Source organism: Bos indicus x Bos taurus, chromosome 10 (assembly GCF_003369695.1).
Source record: "Bos indicus x Bos taurus breed Angus x Brahman F1 hybrid chromosome 10, Bos_hybrid_MaternalHap_v2.0, whole genome shotgun sequence".
NCBI lineage: Eukaryota > Metazoa > Chordata > Mammalia > Artiodactyla > Bovidae > Bos > Bos indicus x Bos taurus.
Genome location: NC_040085.1, coordinates 3,479,476 through 3,487,006, shown reverse-complemented (window position 1 = coordinate 3,487,006; position 7,531 = coordinate 3,479,476). Strand labels below are relative to the sequence as shown.

At 48.9% G+C, this 7,531-nt stretch overlaps 1 protein-coding gene across 1 annotated transcript in view; it reads left to right on the top strand.

Annotated features, from left to right (window-relative positions):
• The first annotated feature begins 5,663 nt into the window (after positions 1 to 5,663).
• The window catches only part of LHFPL2 (LHFPL tetraspan subfamily member 2), a 174,407-nt gene continuing 172,539 nt past the window's right edge, over positions 5,664 to 7,531 (top strand). Inside the window, exon 1 of the mRNA XM_027552936.1 lies at positions 5,664 to 6,001. The gene's annotated coding sequence lies outside the window, so the exon portion shown is untranslated. The remainder of the gene's footprint in view (positions 6,002 to 7,531) is intronic.

Genomic DNA, 7,531 nt, shown 5'->3' with positions numbered 1-7,531 from the left:
ATATTTTTATTATCAATAGAAAACAATATTTATTCTAACTCTAGCACTGTGTGAAAATCAAGTGCCCAACAATTGGCTAGCTCTACAGATACACGTGTTTATACTCCTTGTTTCCAGCAAGAGGATTTTAAGAGAAAGTAAAAGAAAAAAACTTTCTTATAGACCATGTTGTCAGATGGGGGATTGGCTGTTTCGGTCTGGGTTATATTAGGCACAAGTATTCTCTTCACAATGCAGAGAAACAGCAGTCGTTTCCTAAAATTCTCATTCTAGCATAGTTATTAAATCATGATGGATATTTTCCAAATTTTATTGTAGGTAACTAGTGATGGTAACAGTAAAACCTTACCTCTGAGAAGTTTTGTGAGCAACGCATAATTCATAATCAAAAACATAAAGCTTCTGAAAGTACAAGTCAGCCACCAGATGCCCAGCATTGTTGTTAGAAAGGGCTGCTGCTGCTGTTGCTACCACATGCTTTTTCAGGGTGGTTTTATGCCTATCATGAATACTGCAAGACAGCTAATCCCCCACGCTTCTTTGTATTTTGTTCCTCTTCTGAGAAAGGTTTGTAATCCAGGAAAATGTCTGCAGGTGAAGATTCAGAGTGAATAGAGGTTCAGTGAACTGAATTTGCCGGTTACCATGTTATTGAGCAGCTAAGAAGGTTGCAGGATTTGCATACAACTTATTAAGTTCCATTGCAATAAAACATTCTCAGATTTCCATATGGAAATTTCCACCTCACTTCAGGGGTAAGCTCACTCAATTGGATGAGGGCCAGATGCATTTATTTATGACAGTGACGACATAATTGGAGGAAATAAACGAAGCACCTTTTTAGGTTAAGTCTTGCCAGAGTCACATGGAGTCTAGTTATGGAACTAGAGGCAGAAATTTTGGCTATTATGTTAGCAGAAGTCAGTGGCAAATTAAAAGTATTGCTTCATTTATAGAAGAAAGGAAGACCCGGAAGTAGATACTGTGGCTGGAAGATAAAACTGGCTGATAGCTCTTGGTTTTTACCAGAAGAGAGCAACGGCCCAAAGTTCCATATATTTGTTTCTCTCATGACTTCACTGGGGTGTATTTTCAGGGCCATGTTTCTCCTTGGCTTGAGTGTGGACAGTGTCCTTAATAGATGTGGGAGAGAAAAGGAAGTCTTTTCTACCGTTCATTAGGATTTTCCCAGGAGCCCAGTGGCCCTTTCTGTCTAACTTGGTCCCACTGGGAAACCCAGTATGTTCATCTGCATTTGTAATATTTGTTCTCAGTTGGAGACGTTTTGCTATCCTCATTCAACAAATAGTTTAGCACCCTGATAATGGGATTTCAGTAAAAAATAGGCAAATTTCTCTTGTATTTACAGGCTTAATTTTTGCCCTTGACTTAACAACTAGTTGGAAGTAGAAATTGAAATATGACATTACTAAGGCCATTGGAGATTTTGGCTCTAGGTCATTCCTATGGCCCAAAAGATGGCTTCTGTCTGAAGTAGATCAGACAGCACTAATTTTAATTGACAGAGGCCTTTTAAATTAGTAGAGATCCTCAAAATTGCCTTTTATCAATGTGTACTTGTCAAGGAAAATGGATTCTTAGAATTTCAGGTGGTTTCTTTGTATAATTAGATCTATGGAGTAAAAAGGCAGAAAGAAAATTTTAAAGAGATTAATTTTTCATTGGATCCCATGTTGGTAAACTCCAAGTTAGCTAGTTTCCTTGAAAATTCTCAGCTTATATTGTTTCATTTTTAATGTGATCTTCAAAAGACATGAGTTTCCAACTTTGTTTTGCACTGAAATCCTCTGATCACTACTATATGCTATTTTAGGAAATAGCAGGCTCTTAGAATGGGGGTGGTGGTGGTGGTGGTGGTTTTGAGGGGTGGATTTTTATGGAGATGAATAGATGAACTTAATCAGTATTCAGTGTGCTGACAACCATGAAAATATATCCAATATTTCTGTCATAAATACATGTTTTATTTACATTCCAAGCAGATTCATACACAGAATAGGACATGAAGTGTTCACACATGAGAAATATCTAACTTTGTGGATGCAAGTTACACTGAAAAAAGTGAAAGTGTTAGTCACTCAATAGTGTCCAGCTCTTTGTGACCCCATGGATACCAGTCCATAGATGGATTCTCCAGGTAAGAATATTGGAGTGGGTAGCCATTCTGTATTGGAGGAGGAAATGGCAACCCACTTCAGTGTTCTTGCCTGGAGAATCCCAGGGACGGCGGGGCCTGGTGGGCTGCCGTCTATGGGGTCGCACAGAGTCGGACACGACTGAAGTGACTCAGCAGCAGCAGCAGCAGCAGCCATTCTGTTCTCCAGGGGATCTTCACGACCCAGGGATTGAACTCGGGTCTCCTGCATTGCAGGCAGATTCTTTACCATTTAAGCCACAAGGGTCAGATAAAATGTTTGGAGAAATGATCTGCACAAGCAAGTAAGTTCAGAATCACAACAATTCAGCCAGCACCAACTGTAATTTTACATTATGACCCAGTGGCTCATAATTATTTTCTTCCAAGGTCTCCTTGTCATGTGACCAAACATTGTAGATATTCTTTAATCTCTTATAATTTCCTGCTCCCTTCTCTCCCAGGAAATAATTCTTGAACATGTGGCTGAAGCACATAATAGCAGCAGTATTCACAATAACCCAGTTCCTGCTATTGTTCTTCCTCCAGCCCTGCCTTTCCAGGGAACTTAGCAGGCACTTTCTTCTTGAACTGCATCTTTTTGTCTCTCTCTCCCTCTCTTTTCCCTCCCCCGCCTGTTCCTACTTTCTTGCTTCCTATTAAGCATAATTTATTTACTCTTCACATCAAAATGATCCTATCTATGGATACTTGCTTTGATTTTAGTCCAAATAGCAACAAACATGGTTCTAAGAAAATCTTTTAGATTTCCCAGGTGGTTTTCCTGTGAATTCAACAACACAAGGTATAGAACAGGCATAAACTCCCTTATTTACATGTTCTAGTAGATATTTGGAGAAGGCAATGGCAACCCACTCCAGTGTTCTTGCCTGGAGAATCCCAGGGATGGAGGAGTCTGGTGGGCTGCCGTCTATGGGGTCGCACAGAGTCGGACACGACTGAAGTGACTTAGCAGCAGCAGCAGCAGATATTTACTGCATGAGACCCCGTGAAAGATACAAAGATTTGAGGCTCAACTCTAGCCCTCAAAGAGACTAAAATGTACATGAGGCATCAGTTGAAGTACATACATATGAGACATAATACAACTCAGTAAATACAGGTCATCCTGTGATGTCATGTTCAAGTACTCACCATCCATGAGAGTAAGTGTTTTTGTGGTTTTCTTTGTTCATTGATGCATTCACAGTGCTTGAAACAGTTGCTGGCATACAGTAAGTGCTCAGCAGATGTGTGGCATGAAGTAGAATCTATCTTCTACGAATATAATTAAGCACAGTACAGTCTATTCCATTACCAGCATGTTTTTATAATGAAAGCATATGTAATAGAAATTAACTCACTCATGACTGATAAGTAGGGAGAGGATGTTGGTACAATGGGGTGGTCATGTTGGTTCATATGCAGTTGCTGCCAGCACCTTAGTATTCTGCACCACCAAGTAAGAGCGGCTACAAACAAAGCACAGCAGAATCGCAGTTGTCGGGGACACACAGCGCTATTCCCGGGGCTCATTTGCTCTATGTTCTCTCCCTTGAATTGGTTTGACCAGGGGCTCTAACTTGGGAGGGGAGAATTCACCTCTTATCTGCAGATCTTGTGCTTGTCTTCCTAACTCAGCAACCTCAAACAGCTCTCCTTCCAATCTCTTCATTAGTTACCTCCATTGTTTTACAAAGTCCTATATTTATGCCTACTGTAACATTTGTTAGAAATGGAACATGGCTCTTGAGTTCTGCTGGTATTTTTGGGGGGGGGGGTATGGGGAATGGGTTATTGTTAGTGCTCTGGTTGCAAGGTTATATAGCTTCTGAGTTGTTTGTTTCTAATCCTATTTTGCTCATAAGCCTTGTTATCTCTAGTTTCAAAAATGGGAAGAACCCACACATTTTATAGAAGAAATGTGGTACTACACACTTAATTTTCAACAAAGATAAGTGGGATTTGGCTTTGGGAGAAGATGAAAGACAGCATTCCAGTTCTGGCAAGAGCATCAGCAACTACTCCCACCTTCCATACAGTATGGAACCTTGGGGCACTGTCAGGGAGGATCTCCTTGCTTGTTAGAGTGCAAGGCTCCAAGGAGCGGATTGACGGATGGTTCGAATGGAAAGTTTTTACATAATTCAGAATTTTCTGTGCCAAAGTGCCCCCTAGAGCTTCTACAACAGGAAGTAGCCTCCCCAAATGCGCTGTGTGCTCAGTGATGTTCAACTCTGTGCGACCCTGTGGATTGTAGGGCTGCACAGGCTCCTCTGTCCATGGGGATTCTCCAGGTAAGAATACTGGAGGGGGTTGCCAGGCCCTCCTCCAGTGAATCTTCTCAACCCAGGGATCGAACCTGAGACTTTTGTGCCTCCTGTATTGGCAGGCAGATTCTAGGGCCACCTGGGAAGCCCAAAGCGGTGTTCTAGAACCATTAACCTGTAGCTAGAGGGGTGCATATGGATGCCAGTACAAAGAAGGCCAGAGCAGGGAACTAGGGAGGAGACCACTGAAGCTATGAAGTCCCCAAACTGCAAGAATGAGGAAGGTGGCTGTGGATTTGGAAAGGACATTAAAGGTGAAGAATCAATGGGAGTGGCTGTTGGCCATGGAGGAGCGAGGCCCCGAATTGACTTCTAGGGCCTGAGTTCAGGCGACTAGTGGGTACCAATGACTCAGGTAAGAGGCTGAGGAGTTGACAGGAAAAAAAGACAAGAAGAGTTTGCCTGGCTAAATGCTCCGTGCCAACGTCAAAATCACAAGGAATCTTGTCACCTTAATTTCTGACCATTTAACCCTGGGCTCTTTGCTCCCACTCTGGGGGCGTCAGTTCGTGAGTCCCCTCTCTGGACAAGGATGCCCTTCCAGACTATTAGATAAAGGGCCTTCGAAATTCACTCCGAAACCGTATTTTAAGTTCAGGGGAGGATGTTTCAGGATCTCAAGCAAGCAATTTACATATATTCTTTGTGGCTGTTTGCACTGAGTTTTCTGTCTTAGAAATTCACAGGGCAAGGAAATTGACGCGCGGATTCTCGACTCTGGGAGGGGAAGGAGAGGATGGGGGTCCAGGCACCCCCACCCCATCCTCCGACTTTGGATCCTCCAGGATCAGAGCACGGACAACCTTCCCACCTGGGGAACCGCTCCGGGAGCCCCAGGGCCAGCCGCCTCACCCCCGACTCCGCGGTTCCCCGCCTCCTCCGGCCGGGCGGAGGGCGTCCTCCCGACTCCTGGAGACGGTTTTCCGAAACCGCGCCGGGAGCTCCCCGGGCCCAGCTCGGGGGACCCTCGCCGGCCTCGCCACCGCCGCCCGACGGGCGCAGACACCGCGCTCCCAGGCCCCGGGGCCTCCTCCCCTCCTCGCGGGGATCCCCTTGCGCCCACACCCCTGGGGCCCCGCGGGACACTCCGCCCAGGAGGCCGGGCTTCGGCCGTCCGCCCCGCCCCACGCCGGGAGAGCCCCGGGCCCGACCCCTCCCCGGACGCCGGCCGGGAGCAGGGCTCGGCGGCGAGGGTGACTGGGCGGCGGCGCGGGGCCGGGCCCTGGGCAGGGAGGCTCGGCGGCCGCCTCCTCTCTCCGCCCCCGCCCCCCCGTCCCCTCCCAGCCTGCTAGCCCCGCGGCGGCCGAGGTCGGCGCTCTCGCCTCGCCGCCGCCGCCTCCCGCGCCCGGGACCCTCTCCCTCCCGCCCGCGCCCCCTCCTCCCGCCTCCTCCCTCCGCCCTCCTCCTCCTCCTTCTTCCCCGCGCGCCCGGCGGGGCCGGAGAGACCGAGAGGTGGCTGCGGGGAGGCGTAACGGGGAGCCGCGGCTCGGAGCCGAGGACGCCGAGCCGGGACCGGGTGAGTCGGGGCGGCGGGGCCCGCGCGCAGCCTCGGCCCGCGGGGCACCCGGCGCGGCGCCCACCGAGCCCGCGCGGAAGGCGGACCGGGGCCGGGGAGGTGCTGGCGGGACGGGTGCCGGACGCTGGGGAAGGAGGGAACGCCGCTTCGTCTCTGGCAGCCGCGACCGCCCGCCGCAGAAGTGGAAAAAAAGTTGTGCCTGGAAAGACGATTTGCCGGGAAGTCGGCGCGAGCCCAGCTTTCTCGCCGCCGCAGGCGTGCTTCGGGCGGCGCGGGTCCCGGGTGCAGCTGACTCCGGACTCGGCGCCCGGGGCCGCCCGGTGGTCGCCCGCGCGGGCCTGGCCTGCGGTGTGCGGGTCAGGCCGGCCGCAGACGTCAGCTGCTGCTCAGATCTGGGCTGCATTTTTGTGGGCAGCACAGGGATCGGGGGTGAGGGCTGGAGGAGGAGGGAGGTGGGCGTGGAGGGCGAAGACCACATCTGGGCGGGCTGGGCTGAGCTCAGGGATGGGGTAAACTCTTACGGGTTTCTGGATGTTTTCAGGCACGAAGTTGTGTGTGTGTGTGCAATCCCCCCCCCACCCCCCCCCCCTTTCATTCAGCGGTCTAAGTCCTTTGAACTCGGAAGGGAGAAAGCGTTTTCTTCCATCCTGTTCACTTTTTCTCTTGTTTCAGGAGGGTCATGAGTTTTATGAGAATCCTTCAGCTGGTTTCCTCAATGGGAGTAACTGAGAGGAAAGCCGAAGTCTTACCCCTCACCCCCATCCTCATTCCCACCCGGGCCATTTCCTGTATTTTGCGGATACTGTGATCCTGTGCGTGCATCTAGATTGCCATCAGTGACCCACGTATAAAAGTAGACCTTCAGTCTGAAATCGCAAAGCGGCCTCTATAGACAAGTCTGTGTTGGAGCCAGAACGGGCAGAGGTATGGGGGGCGGGGTGTATAGAGCCGGCCGCTGGGAGTTCAACCTGAGTAATCGAGTTGAGTTGCGAGAGACGTTTCTCGTCCGCACGTTGCTTTTGCTTCACCCGTTGGCTTGAGCGCTCCACCGGCGCCAGGTTTGAGCGATGACGGATGCTAATTACCTTGGTATTGCTCTTTCCCGACTATTCCTGACTCTTTGCTACGGGTCCTCTTTAAAAAAAACGACTTCTCTCTTGCACATGTAAGAGATAGGAAACACATGCTGGTGGGTAGGGAGATGAAATGTTTTAAAGAAAGGGAAAAGAAAGAAAAGCTAAGATTCTCATTTCTATTTGCTATCGTACTGTGATAGACTTGTTATTAATCTTTGTCAGAGATCTGATTCTGAGAAAATAATGTTGGAGCAGTTTGAGGTAATACCAGATAAAACCCACTGTTACAATAATATTTTTCCTGAGTGGTCACACAGAGGGCAGATCATGTGGATAGTTATGGTGTGTTTGCAAAGGGTGCAGCAAACATTTTACTCCAGGGAAAAAGACAGTGTGTCTTGCAGGATGGGAGTGGGGAGGGGAAATCGTTTATCTTCAGAGCAGTCCAATTAGG